General features: G+C 37.8%; 1 protein-coding gene across 4 annotated transcripts in view; it reads right to left on the bottom strand.

The window, feature by feature from the left end:
- The window catches only part of LOC139947228 (disheveled-associated activator of morphogenesis 1-like), an 80,978-nt gene that overhangs the window by 39,950 nt on the left and 26,433 nt on the right, over window positions 1-14,595 (bottom strand). For 3 of the 4 annotated variants that reach the window (XM_071945109.1, XM_071945132.1, XM_071945117.1), the window contains one exon: window positions 8,454-8,527. The gene's annotated coding sequence lies outside the window, so the exon portion shown is untranslated. Of the gene's footprint in view, window positions 1-2,121; window positions 2,408-8,453; window positions 8,528-14,595 lie in introns of those variants that run through there. The other variant, XM_071945124.1, reaches the window with a different exon arrangement.

Genomic DNA, 14,595 nt, shown 5'->3' with positions numbered 1-14,595 from the left:
TACTACACACAACCTTTTATTTACAATTATCCTATGTATCTTATTTCTTATATCTTATTTCACCCAGAGCACATTTAACACAATTTGCACAAAGTTTACAAATGTCCCTGATCATGTTTATTCACACCTCCTGTCATCAAGAAACCCCCCCTACAGAAATATTCTGCATGCCAGTAATAACTCACTCCCTCAGTAGTGTCCCAGTTATGTTTACTTGGAGAACAGGTGGTGACAATGATATTCTATCCCAATGTTTCAATGACTGATATTTCACAGGCAATATTTTGGAAATTGTTAGAGTAACTCAACCCCTTCCTGTTACGTGTGTTGTAACTTATTCACTGAGCTCCAATTTATTGATTCTGGATTGTTGTGCATGTAAACATATGGGAAAACAAATTTCTGCACTCAAATGAAAATCTACCCCAAAAATGTTATTTGTCACATGATTTAGTGTACTGGCCTCAACTTTGTCCACAATGTGTGCGTGTTTAAATCATATTCATACCGGTCCCGGTGCTTGCATCCTCAGCCAAAATATTCTCCCATAAACTGCTTCTCTTCACCCAGGTGCAAATTGTGTTTAAATGGTTGAGATTCAAAATGTGTTTAATAGATGTCCAAGCCAAAATAAGCAGCTTGAGCTTGTCTATGCCCCCAGGGGAGATGAAAAAGTTTGAGGAAAGGTTTAAGAATGCCTGAAAAACAGTACCTCTATTCAAAGCTCAAAGGCAGGTACTTCGCATTGACATCTTCATTTCAATATACTTCATTTGACTTGACTCTGAAACAACAAAAATGATCTTAACACATTCTGCCACAACACACGATGACTTTCATCACTTCACTGAAACAGTTCACTCACAATGTAGTAGGTAATCGACCAAACTTACAGAGCAACAAAACAAAAATCACACCTTCATACCTGAATTCCAACATCACCAGTCCGTAAACAATTTACAATCAAAAAACATTTTAGCAATGCCTCGCTCGACCTTCCCTCCTAATTTACTGGGGAGTTCAATAACTTTCAAATTTCAATCCAAAAACATCTCCTCTTTCAGCTTTCAAATTCCACATTACCCAATATCACAAATGCTTTTGTGCTAACAAATACAACCTCAGTCTTTCTCCCTCAAACCCAAGGCCTTAAAAACAATGTTTAGGCCAAGTAAAAAAAAATACCAGTTGATCGTCCGGGTTTTTCAAAAAAGAGGAGGATGAGGGTATTTTAATTTTGTATTTCTTTTAAAGGTGGGCGACAAGCATTTTAATTCATACTAGCCACAAATTCTTCAACTTAAATTCACCACTTTCTTTATGTTGTTACAAATTCTTAAAAAGATGACTAAATTTAAAGAGAAATACACAGAAAATGTGTCTTTTTGAAAAAGAAAATGTTATATAAAAAATGTTTTTAAAATAGGATGAGGGAGGGGAAGATCAACCAGTATTTTTTCTTATTTGGCCTTACAAACCCAAAACACCTGGAGGGAATCTAAGTATGGCCTTTATTTATAATGTCTATAACACTGCTGTTTTGCACCCCTGTGTGATCACAATTTAATTCTCTTGTCTGTCTAGACCAGCACACCCTGTAGCCTCAAACAATGCAAGCTTCATGAGCGAGCTCTCTACTTCAGGGTTCCCATTCTCTCAATCAGAACACATCTGAGGATGCCTCAGTAGGTAAAATCAAGGTTATGTGCCAAAATGAATCTTGTTCGTTGGCAAGCTTCCATAGCTGGATGATGGAAGTTAAATGCTACCCCGCTATGATCAACCTGAATCCAAATTATAATTAACCTACTGCAAACTGAAGCTAAGGCCATCACAAATAACCAAAGGACACCAAATGGAGAGACTATAACTTGGTGTGAATACTTGCCTGCAATCTCCTAATTGACAACTTGCTCAAATCAAAGTACTTAAAATGTTCCCAAGTTCTCAGAGCATTTTGTGTCATTATAATGAAGGTCGTTCACATATCAGCTTCACTCAATCAAAGTTGATTGATGGGTTTTTTATAAGATAAAAGAATGAGGTTAAAGGTGCTCTGATATCTATAGTTCTCTAGTAACATAACGGATATCCATCAACAACCAGTATAAAAGTACTTACAGTTGAAGCAAACGCAAGGAACTGGAGGACACAGATGGTCAAGTAGTTTGTGAGTACAACACTCTCACTGTGACTCTGTGACTTGTTGGCCAAGTTACACCCAAGTATAATCCATGCCCTTGTATTAAGTGTTGCAGTATTAGAACTGCCCAGTCCACTTCCAACACATTGATGGATGATTACACTGTACCGGAGAGCGACACAACAATGCTACTGTGTGAAACCATAGAGCTAGGTGAACGTGAACTTATCCAATACAGAATGTGCAAGCGTCCCATCAGACACCCCCTACATCCATCAAATAGCCTAATACCCAGTATATACAGCCTTGGAAAGCTTACCAAAAGAAAAACACTTCAAAAGATTTGGTTCCACAATGCGTCCTCATTATGTGAGAGGGGGGGGGGCTAGTGAATGAGAAGCGATTCAGTGATTGACAATGGGGTTAAGCGTAAAGGTAATGCACTGCAGGAAAGCACTGCAGAGGGAGACTGGGTATGTGTTGGACTCCATTTGGGTTTGTGATCAACATCAGACCCCTAGCTGTTGACTTATAACACTAAATGAAGTCATGCATAACGAAAGGGACGGTACTGTATTCTACTTTGCCTCCTCCATGGTGACATGGGGTGAATCGTGTACAAATAGACCTACATGGCATGAATAACAACATTGGAGTACCATGTAAAGTACACACTTATTTCTACCTCCATGCCCTGATGAGGCCTCTGCATTATTACATATAGTTCATTGTGGTGGACTGTTAGTTCATTGTGTTAGATCATGGTTAGACCATGGAGGTGGGAAATCTGTACAGTATGAGGCATGAGCAAATATGCTTGGACCAACACCAAAATCTGGTACAGTGGGCCTTGGGAGAACAACTGACTGGGATTTGGGAGAGAATAACACAAGGATGCATGAACAATGCATTCATGGAAAACTACTGTAGGTAAACAAGATACCTGCTGATTGGTTCAAGGTAGACCATGACATGAATATTCATAGAATGGTATCCTTGCTTCATGAATATTCAGACATCACAAATGCATCCATAATGTACAACATCATCAGAGAATGAAGAATGCTCTTGGAATTTTATAGAATGGTACCCTTGCTCTATGAGTGTTCAGACATCACAATGCTGAGAAAGCATTCATACTGTACAACATCATAAGAGAATAAAGAGTGCTCATTCCTCTACTCTAGATAAGATCAAATCAACAGAACTAAGCTTTCTCAAAGGCAACAAATAAAGTTCCTTTCCACTGTGCTACTTTCATTTCAAAACATAATGAGTTATTGTCCCAACATTGCTTTCACATCCCAACTGTCTTGGAATGTTTTCATAAACAAAGCGTAACCTTCTCATAAATTCATGTCCTGCCTTCATGAAAACCTTTCTTTAATCCATTCTCTTTCAATTTATATCCTTAAATTACAATTTTAATGGGTACATCTGTACATTAGCTGTAAACAGTGCTATTCATCAACTATAGTGCAAGGTCTGGTCCTTAATCTGTGTATGTCCCTGCAGGTACAATAATGCAACTCTTAAGAATTTCTACCTCCTGTCAAAATTCCGTTCCAATAATAGTACACTGTGTGATAAATCTATGTGCTGTACAGAAGTGTGCGATAGACTATTGGTCTCAATTAGTTTAAGTCTATTTCTACCTCCATAGTTCAACCTGGTCTTGTCATCATCAGGATTCTTTTCCTAATCTTTTCCAAGGCAGCAGATAATTAGCAGGACAAGTTCTTATTTGGAATATAGGTGATCGACGGATTCCAAATCTACTCCACTGCATTAACGGATTTGGGTACCTTTTCAAAATTTCCATAGATTTACATTAAACTTACAGGGTTTGAGGATAATGATAGTGGAAAGCTTCCCTTTAAATATTACTTACTGAGGTGCTGTAGTTTTTGAGAAATGAGTAAAAAAAAAATCATGGAAATACATTTGTAAATGCTCAAAATAATTTTCGTCTCATGAGACGAAAATTATTTTCATGACATTGTTTTACTGATTTCCCAAAAACTACAGCACCTCAGCACGTAATATTTTCACGGAAGCTTTCTACTATCATTATCTTCAAACTGTGTAAGTTTAGTGTAAATCTGTGGATATTGTGTTTTTTGTCCTACAAAAGTTACATACACCCTTTAAAATACATGTATGTGGCAGGAAAAGTTTTTATAAAAGTTATAAAAAGAACAATTCTACTTATCCAGTAGATAACATCACATGGGGTTATGGCAAGTCACAAGTGTATTCCGGATACTCCACCCAAAACATACCTCAAATCATATCATGCCAAATTGTTTTTTATAAACTCTTTGGGCAGACCCAATGCCTTTCTACTACTGTAATGACAAAATTCAAAAGCGGTAACTCTCAGCAGTAATGTTTTTCAAAACCATATAAAGATTTGTATGAGTCATTTCATTCAATTTTAATGTCTGCTGAATCTGGTGGAAGATGAAATCTAAGTATCTGTTCCATGTTTTTTCGCTCTATTCTTTCAGAATGCACATATCACTCAGCATCCAGCAAGCAGAGGTGGTCCATTAAAATGTTCAATGGAATACCTAAAAAGGGGTGGTAAAATTGCGTTGAGATTGATTTATGAAACTTACATTGAGGCAGAGCATAGACCCAGATGAATCACGTCACGTCATATATCTCTCGCTCAATTCTAGGTCAGTCGGACATGAATCAAAATGTTCCGTCAGTGCAGGTGCTGTCCTTACGGCACTTTATTCTTAAGCGCCCAAACATTTTGTACAAATCGGCTGGGGAGGCTGATATTCTCTATTGAATGCCCTTGATGGTTTCTATCTAGATTCCCATTATGGTAGGATTAACCCTCTGATGAGAGGAGGCCACATTTATGATGCTTGAACCTCTTATTTCTATAAATGTCTTATGTCAAGACGTCTATAAATGGACCTGCTTAAATGGTTGATTACATTTTAATCACCATCAAGAATGCTATTAAAGTTCAGGCTAAAACTTTGATTAATTTCACAGATGGGTTAAGAACTTGGCTGCCAACAAAATCACTCCAGCACCATCATTTTTTTAATAAAAGACAAAATCTGTCAGTGTTTTTTATCACATTTTACCTCAAAGCCAACCATCTCCACCCAAACCAACTGAAACCAAATGTTCATCTTTTGTAAACGTTGATCGTAGAAACTTTTTCAGAAAAACTCTGACATCTCTCTGAGTATTTGTTTCTAATTACAGTTTTCCTGTCTTTAAAACTTCTTGTCGTTCAAACTTCACAGATGGAAGTGACAGTAGGGTCACAAGATCCCATAACGACAAAAATAACACCTTGTGAGATCCCAAACTTGGCCCTCCAAGGAAGTGAAGACTGCCTACGCACTGATGACAAGACAATTTCACAATTTTGCCTTTCAAGTTGATCAATCAAAGTTCTAAATTATTTGAGTTCATCTGTTCATCTAACTTTGTAGGCCTGTATGTTTCGTTTTTGAAAAGGCAAGGGCACCAAGGCATTTTCTCCATGGTAAAGGGTAGTCTCTATTGTGAAATTTCTACTAGAGCATTTCAAGGGCACAAGGCAATGAGGGGGGGGGCAAGGAGGCACTGACCTCTGTTGCCTCTTCAAGTATCATACCTAAACTTTGTTTTGTTTGAAATGCATACATGTCTGCTTTTTAACATAAAGTATTAAAATCATGCAATTTCTGGTGATTTGACAAATGATTCAATAGACCCTATTAGGACAGTCATTTTCAAGCACTGTATACTCTCAGTATTTTCCTGAGTCCTGTGAACAAAATTATCCAATCTCCTTATTATCAGTAGAGAAAAATTGAGATTGCATTACATTATAATTAGTGCCTCTTTTTGAGTCTCTATGTATGCAAACAAAAGATTCTGATGCGAACAATTCATTGCATCTCACTAAATGGACTTTGATCTGCTGTGTTATTGAATATGATCTTTCAAACTTCCACTGAAAGCTGAGTAAACTCTGAATATCCAGTGTTCAAGCTATTGGAAAACATGCTCAGCAGTAGACCGTTTATTATCATACTGCCACCATCTTGGTCATGCTCCTTGCATCCAAGACCAATAATGAAGGTTAATATTCATTGTACAAAAAGGAACCAGACTATTTCTCCTTCCAGCCTCGGTTTGGTTACACTGATTGGATGGGAGAAAATCAGGATGGACCCACCACAAAAAAAGTGTAGTTGTTGGCACAAATGGATAACGTATTGGAATTGATTCCCACCTCTATCTCGACTCACCCCTTTATAGAGACTCAAACAGGGAAGCAAAACATGTTCAGAAAACCAATCAGAAAAATCACAGGCCTGAAGTGGAATTCCACGCGGGCCACAAAGGGTTAGGTCATGGCCTCTGTTGCCCCTGGTCTTGGCCTTAGTACCCCTCAAAAAATTCCCATCTCTTGAAGATTTTTCAATGAGATTGGAAGTGCCCTTTGCAAAATGAAATAGGCCTTGCCTCTCAAAGATGAAATTCAAGGCCTTAAATCAAGGTCCGTTGATAAATCAAACCAAGGTTTGCAGTCACAGCCAAATGTTCCCCAGTCAAAGCAAAATAAATTGCCCCCACATTGTGAACCACACTGTGAAACTGATATTCCCCAGTCAAGCGAAATCTGTCAATGGATCACATACATTGATTATGTGCATTAAATGGATTGCATTCATCATAAGACATGATTTTATGTAGCCATATTCCATGTAAAATGTACAACATGTACAGTGATTACAGAGGAATGTCTTCCTCTCCGTTGAGTAATCCATCGCGCATTTCTTCATAATATATTGTGTTCATTTGAGTGCGTGCCTAATTTTGAACACACAGAGAGTCAATGGGAATATGAGTTTAGCTATCATCCATAATTGAATTGGCTTACTTATCGTTTCTTGTGATATTGTTTCCTCGGCACAATATTATCTAATAAATTTGTGCAGTAACCTAAATGGAAGTACAATTTTACATCCAGGAAGAGGCTACGTATACTGTTTAGCCATACACATGTATGTGTTAAGCCATAACCACAAATCAATAGACTGCTTGCATTTACGCGTAACGCTACAGGGAATGCATGCTGTGAGGTCATGCACACGTTTTTATGCACAAAGAACAGCTATCGTCCAAAGATTTGTATCCTTCGGCATCAGTGAGAGAGCTTTTTGGCCCTCAGTGCGGGCGCTTTCTGGGAGTTTGACGTCATATGCAAGGGGTCTGTCGGTACCTTGGATTATCATTTAATTCTTTTTTTTTAAATAGTTTTTTTTTTTACACAGAGCGCAAAATTGTTCACTTTTAAATTGTATTTCTTTATACGTTTGTTTGAGCTGTACATCAGTGTACATTTTACAATGCAGGGAGGGTCACACTTTAAGTTCAGCCAGCAACCACATAAATGTATTGGTACCTAAGCATACAAAAAAACACAGCACAGATGGACACATGTCACCAAGACACCACTCAGTCCTTTAAACTGTGATGCAGTAATTATGCCATGAAGCAATTTCACACTCTGATAAACATGCCACCTCCAATGTCACAAATCGGACTGTGGGGGAGCGACTGAGAGAGATTTCCTATTCAGACGACTTTCCACTTCAACGCTAGAATTTATCTTAAAGAAACAAATACTGAAATTGGATTCTATTAATAAACCTCCTCTTTTGTCACCTGCTGAGGTGGTGGTGGTTTCTGTACTATCCTTATGGCTCTCCATGCTAGTATTTACAGTGACCGCAAAAGTTCATTTTGGGGGGCAAATTATTGTGAAGTTACATGTGTCAGAACAAAGGATTAAGTTTGCAGGCTACTTGAACTTCACCTCAATAAAGTTTCTATTTACAAAACTCCCAAATGGACTACTTATAATTCAATTCCATTCAATTGCATGGTGATAAAAGCAACTCAAGTCTCTGTGGCTGGCAGCCAATAAAAATCAAATAATAAGTTTTACGTCTCCCTTTCCGCTTTCCGCTTTTTTAGCAAACAAAAGAATAATTGATCATAAATATTGGGGTTCCTTTCGCTAAGTTTTGTGGTGGTACAATCTGGGCGTAACTACAAAACCTATACACATGATCAGCATTAGAAATCCTATGCCCGCTCTTTTATGACTTTACAAAATAAATCAGTGTTTACCACACACACAAAAAAAACATTAAACTTTTATGAATTTGTGAGAAAATGCTCAATTCCTCTAGGTTTCTACTCCATCACTAAAGAACATTCTGTATCACAAGCATGACCCCCCCCCCCCCCCCACCAGGGTAAAATAAACTTAACTTACCTCTGACGTCTTATAGAGTGTTTCTTGTGTCCACTTCAGTTAGCACTGAAGACGGTTGAATCAAATTTCAAGAACTGCAACAGAAGAAAAAAAGATAAAAACAAATCTTTATTAATATTACAATTTGCTTACATGTTTTGTTTTTATTGTTTTTTTACAATCTTAAGCCTCAACACAGGTTTTTGGTTGTTGAGGCAGTTTCTCTTTATATAAGCCACAGTCTCATGTGTCTTGTCCATATTCAACAAGAACACTGATATTAAGCAAAACACAATGTAAAACATTTCAATGGAATAATTTTATAATATTTTGGAATAACTTGATAATAAGAAAAACACAGTGGAAAAAACACCATTGGAATCATTTTATAAAAATTTTGAATAATTTGATAATAAGCTAAACATGATACAAAATATACTTGAAATAGTTTGCCCAACAGGCTTAGGAAAACAATTCCTTGCAAATCTCCTCTTTTTCATTGATGCGACAATAAGCTATGAGATTTCATATGAAATGCTACTCAATATCACTGTAATCAAATCGATGAACCCAGAACCAGACAGGACAGCAATTAGTCTGATACCTATTTCTCTAGTCATGAGATCAGTACCCAGTGTTGCTGATTGCACACAGGGCACTTGACAAAGATGGTGGACGCATGCTATATATAAAGGTGTGTGTACAGTACATTCACTTCAAATTTGCTCTACAATACAAATATTGCCTTGATTTCTTATAACAAATGGATCCTATTTACAGACATTGACATGTATACGTAAAGTATAATGGGGTTAACATAATTTTCATTGGGGGGGGGGGGGCAGAGGTAAAGATATTCAGAGTGGGAGGGGGGCTATTTTACTGTATGGAACGATTTATTTGTCATTTTTTAATCTCATGGAGAGGAGGGGGGTGCAAGTGTTCTGAAGAGGGGGGGGGGGGGGGGCTCCCACGCGCGCTCTAGTTATGTCACTGTCCATGTATAACCTTAAAGCCTGCACATAACAAACGAGTACATTTGATTGTAGTCCAGGACAAGTGAACCTCAAGGTTCTACAAGTTTCCACAAAAATGAAGACCACAGAGATTAAAACATTCCCAGAACTAGATGTGAACATGGAGAAAGGACCACTATTACCCACCTACGTGCACTCTATAGTGCTGAAACAGACAACAACATCAACATACCTAAACATAAAAGAAAAACCTTGTCAGATCTTATTGTTGGGAGACCGTTCGCATTCCATTCTTCAGAGCGGACAATAAAGACAGCCTCACAACTCATCCACATAGAATTGTAGAAACACACCTTGTCCTGCTATGTCCCAACAATAACTTCTGACCTCCATTAAACAAAATCTGTCGGCAATAAAATCTAGCCTTTCTTCTAACTGAAAATATCTTAAAGGGAAAGTACACCATTGGTTTTTATAAGAGTTTTTGAAATCCCCATCCTTTACTATTTCCCTGTGAACAATTCATCAGAATATGTGATCATGTTTCAATGAATAGAGTGAAATATACAGTTAGTTCTGTCAGGATTCTCCAGAAGACAGTCAAAGCACACAGACCGAAGCGTTGAGCAGTACAAGCCAGCTCTTCTCAGAGCTACCATTTCTCACCAAAGAAACTTTTACATGGCGTCACTGTAAACCTTACTTACTTAGCCTTATTTTGTTTTGTTTTCAAATTATGCATAAATTCTTCATATACGAAATAAGCGACAATAATTTAGAGGTCTTCAAATGCTGTTTTCTCAACTTGGACAGTTATTCAGAAGGGAATATTTTTCTGAATGAACGGTACTTGCAGGCCTTTAATTTCGTTCCTGAAGGGGCACTCCTATGAGGACAATTTTAATTGTATTGGAACTTTGCATGCAGAAGGGCACCACAGCAAAAGCGCAGGGCACAAAGAAAACTGTTGTGTGTGCCATGAGTTTATTTTGAGGCCTGTACTGGTATACACACAAACAATGTTTGAATTTTTCAATCAGTGAGTTTACATTAAAAATAAACCTGAATAACTGAAGTTTTGTCTGTTAAGTTTTCAATGCTGAGTAATGGTACATAACCAGGCATTTCCATCAGCCAAGATTGAATTACAGCAACTGTGGCATATATAAAAAAAAATCTTTAAAAAAAACCTAACCTAGCAGACTTCCTTCACATGACACCATTACCAAATTTACAATCATTCCACTTATGAACTTCATAAATTTGGTTGACCTTCAAATAGGTCTCTTGGGGCTTCCATTTTGGAACTGGCTGTTAGAGCTGTTTGTCCCTGTAAAACTCACTGTAATGCATCCTCTGTCCAAAAGGTTGGACCTATAAAACTTTTCAGTCTGTTCTGCATACACTGTACTGTGCGAATCAGATACCTTCATACATTGTATAGGATATAATTGGATTTCAGGATACGATTTTCTTAGTTTATGCACAGATTTTTTATTACGGATGTAATTCACTTTAAACCGCAAAACCAGCCAAACTGAAGAGCAGTCTTTTGAACAATTTGTGGTGTGTGTCCGGAACAAGGATGTAGGATTCTATGTCCTTCTTTCAGGCATGAAAAGTACCATTTTCAAGTTACAGAAGGCCGTCATCAAAAAAATGCTACAGACAAACAAATATGGCATTACTATTGCATGTCATTTTTCTAAAATTACCCCCAATGACATGTTTTCTCATTTCAATGTAGAGTTTAACCTTCCTATTATAATATAATGACTTATGAAAGGCAGAAAAAACGATTAAACTTTCACACTCAGTTTTCCTGAAACACAATTCTGCACATGAATTGCTTATAATGGCTGCCCTTTCTCATTTCACTTTTAGCTATGTCCTTCTTTCTGGCACATGGCGAAATTTAAACAAAGGATACATAAATTCAAGACAAGCTAAAGGCCTATATTGAGTTCAACTTGATTCTGCAAACTTATTTCACAGTTCCAACAAATGTTCCACGCTGTGGTAATTAGAGCTAGGGCAATCCAATAGTTAGTGATTAGTAACTAGACTCCTCAGGGCAACCCAATATGACCATCCGGGCAACATAACCAAGCAGTCTGGACATGGTACCGTACTACTTGTCTTAATCAGACAACCATGTTCCAGGCAATCAGTATACTCTTACCACTGGGGGGCCATTATCAACTTAATGGACTCCCAGAGGATCGGAGGCAATATAACATTGAGGTCCAGTGTGAGTGTGATGCTGTGGGCTTCTGAGACAAAGGCAGCCAGGGCAGGCAGCCAGTAGTTACGTTGTACATGTACAAGTATGTATTGCATGTTGCTCTATGTTCCTTGCTCTGTACTACCATTGAGCTATCTACCATGAGGAAAGAGACCCAGGAAGTATTACAAACAGTTCAGGTCCATCGTCAGGCATTGGACTCCAGTTCAGAGGATACCAATTTGATTCAGGCAATATACCATCACAGTACATCATCATGCAGTGGACTCCTGGTCAAAACAATATGATTCTCGACAACATGTAATATCGTGGTCCATCATCATATAGTTGACTCCAGAAGCAACATAATGATCGAGGCAATAACATCCCGTTGGAGGGTTCAAATCTTGAATGCACTTTCCAACTTATTTCTTTGGTCTTTTTAAGTTCACGTGTTCACTGGTAATCCTAAAAGGAATACACCTGTCATTCGACAACATCATCACTCTTGCCCTCAATCCAAGTAACAAATAAATTGACACAAATAATCACAATTTATATATAAAACATTTTATCAAACAGGGTCAATTTTCAAACATACATTACAACTACTTAACAGCTCCCTGTAGAATGCAATGGGGCCAATATTCCATCACAAATCAACAATTTGGCATGTGAATGTAAACAAGCTTTGTTGAAAGCTCTACCCTAAGGGAATGGGTCCATAATGCACCAGTGTAACCAAACAAAAACACTCAGAAACTGTCTGGTGCAGTAAAATAACTGTGGGAGTCCCCTTTTCAACCCATGCATGCAGAACAGATGACATCACAATGGGAAAATATTTCTACAATATCTTTAAAAAGGGTCTCGAAAGTGAAGTTGGGCAGTGGCTAGAGACCCAAGATTGAATGTATGATAAATAGCTGATGACTGGGGCCGTAAATGCCTCCCTTTTGCCTCCCTTTAAGATGACATCAGAACACTGCCAAGGCCCCTGTTGAGTTCTACCCAAGTTTGATTTATCTTCCAAGACATCCTCTGCCTTCAGGACAATCCTGTTTTGGATTGATTCATCTTGCCCTCCCAAGTTCAACATGTATTTTTAACTCGGCTACTAATGTCCTCAAAAACAGGAAATTGTAGGGTCTTAAGGTTTCAACTTCCTACATGTACATGTACTCTGCTTCAAGTTTCAGTTGTCACAATTAACCCCCAGCAAGCAATGACGACTCGGCGCCAACTCAATATCATCTATTGACAGTGACGCCCATCAACGTCAGGCCCTATACAAAATGTTCAGTACAAACACGTAAAAATATTGTTTGTTTACCATTTCCAAGTTCAAACATTACGCAGGTCCTATTGTTTTTTTTACCAGGTTTTTTACCAGGTTAATGCTTTTAACTTTAGAAACCATAGTTACTGCACTTGTACTTTAGCAATGGCAAGGTGCCACAATATTTTATCTACTTCCACTCCACCAAATTGGTAATCAAAAAAAAAAACCCTGAAGCCTTTTCCATTGTTTCCTATACTTATAACATTGCGGCTACATTTCTAAAAATAATATCAAATATGAATTTCTGTTTTGTATTATTTGTTTCATTAATTTCTGCTCAAACGCATACTCTGCTGATCAGAAACACCAGAGCTTGAGTCCGGTGTACTTAACCGTGCTAGTAACAAGTCAAAAGTTCTCATCACTACATCATAACAACATAAAAGTCAGAACCCCAATCCCCTTCAAGAAGGATTTACTTCCTTTCGCAGGAATTCACCAAGAATGTTCCAACAAAAACAGATCCAAAATGATCAGGCAATTTACACTTGTAGCTTAAAGAAGCCACAGCTGACATGACACATGCTCTAAACATAGTTATGACAACGTAACCAAGGAACAAGCTGCTCAGAAAAATCACAAGAACTTTATCAGTCCTCCGGTAATCTCATAACCCTTCAGCCAAGGTTAAGATGAAGTTAAAGATGTAGAGAGGAGTGCTGGTTACTACATGTACATTCATGTGGAAAACTCATGAACGTTAGGCAAGGGGTTACGCTGTAAGGATTTTTGCAGGCATCAAGGGGGACGAGGGAGGCAAATGACTGTATGAGAGGACTTTCAATAGCGAATTTCTTACATCCTAACTTATATTGACTGCCTGTATGCTATTGTATCAATGGCCAAATAAAATGTAATATAATAACAGTTTGTTTAACTTTTTTTCCCATCATGTAAATTTTATTCACACTTGTCCTGAGGCATTCAAAAATACTGTGAGTTGCCTCCATGCCCCATGTCAATGCCTTGGTGCCCCTTGTTATTACATGTATATGTTCCAGTAGAAGTTTACATTTAGGGCACATTGTCTTGCCCTTACAAGAATGAATCAACACAGACGTGATTAATGTTGCTTTCAAATGTTGTTTTTGAAAAAAATTCAAAGTACCTGTAGATTTAATAGCTGGTATGGGCTCATTTGAAAACAAAATTTACAAAGCTGAAAGAGTGCTCGCATTAGAGATAAATGAATGCACATCACTCTCTCTCTCTCTCTAGGCCTACAGGCATGATATTTGGTCATTGGGAAAAAGTACAAACATTTTATTGAGCAGAATGGCTCACCTACCTATATATGGTACATATGGTGTGGGCTTACATGGACTTTTTCAGGCTATTTAATTACAATTGTTCTGTTTTTTCCTAGTGCAAACAAAATCGGAAATTAGACTTAATTGGGTAGAATAACATGCCTGTCTATTGTGCTTTATATAGTACACTCATATATTATGTATTTCACTTGTTTGACCTCATCTTGTACATGTAGGCCATGGCAGTGTAATATGGCAAAAGCTGTAACTGTAGGTACACAGTTCCTGCAGGAACTTTCACTTCACCTCAATCATAATCATTTAGCTTCATGGAATCCCATTCTGGTTAACCATTACCAGGTAAGGGAAA

This window comes from Asterias amurensis, chromosome 1, assembly GCF_032118995.1.
Source record: "Asterias amurensis chromosome 1, ASM3211899v1".
NCBI classification, from domain to species: domain Eukaryota; kingdom Metazoa; phylum Echinodermata; class Asteroidea; order Forcipulatida; family Asteriidae; genus Asterias; species Asterias amurensis.
Note: the sequence above shows the minus strand (reverse complement) of the source record. Positions and strands in the feature narration are given on the sequence as shown.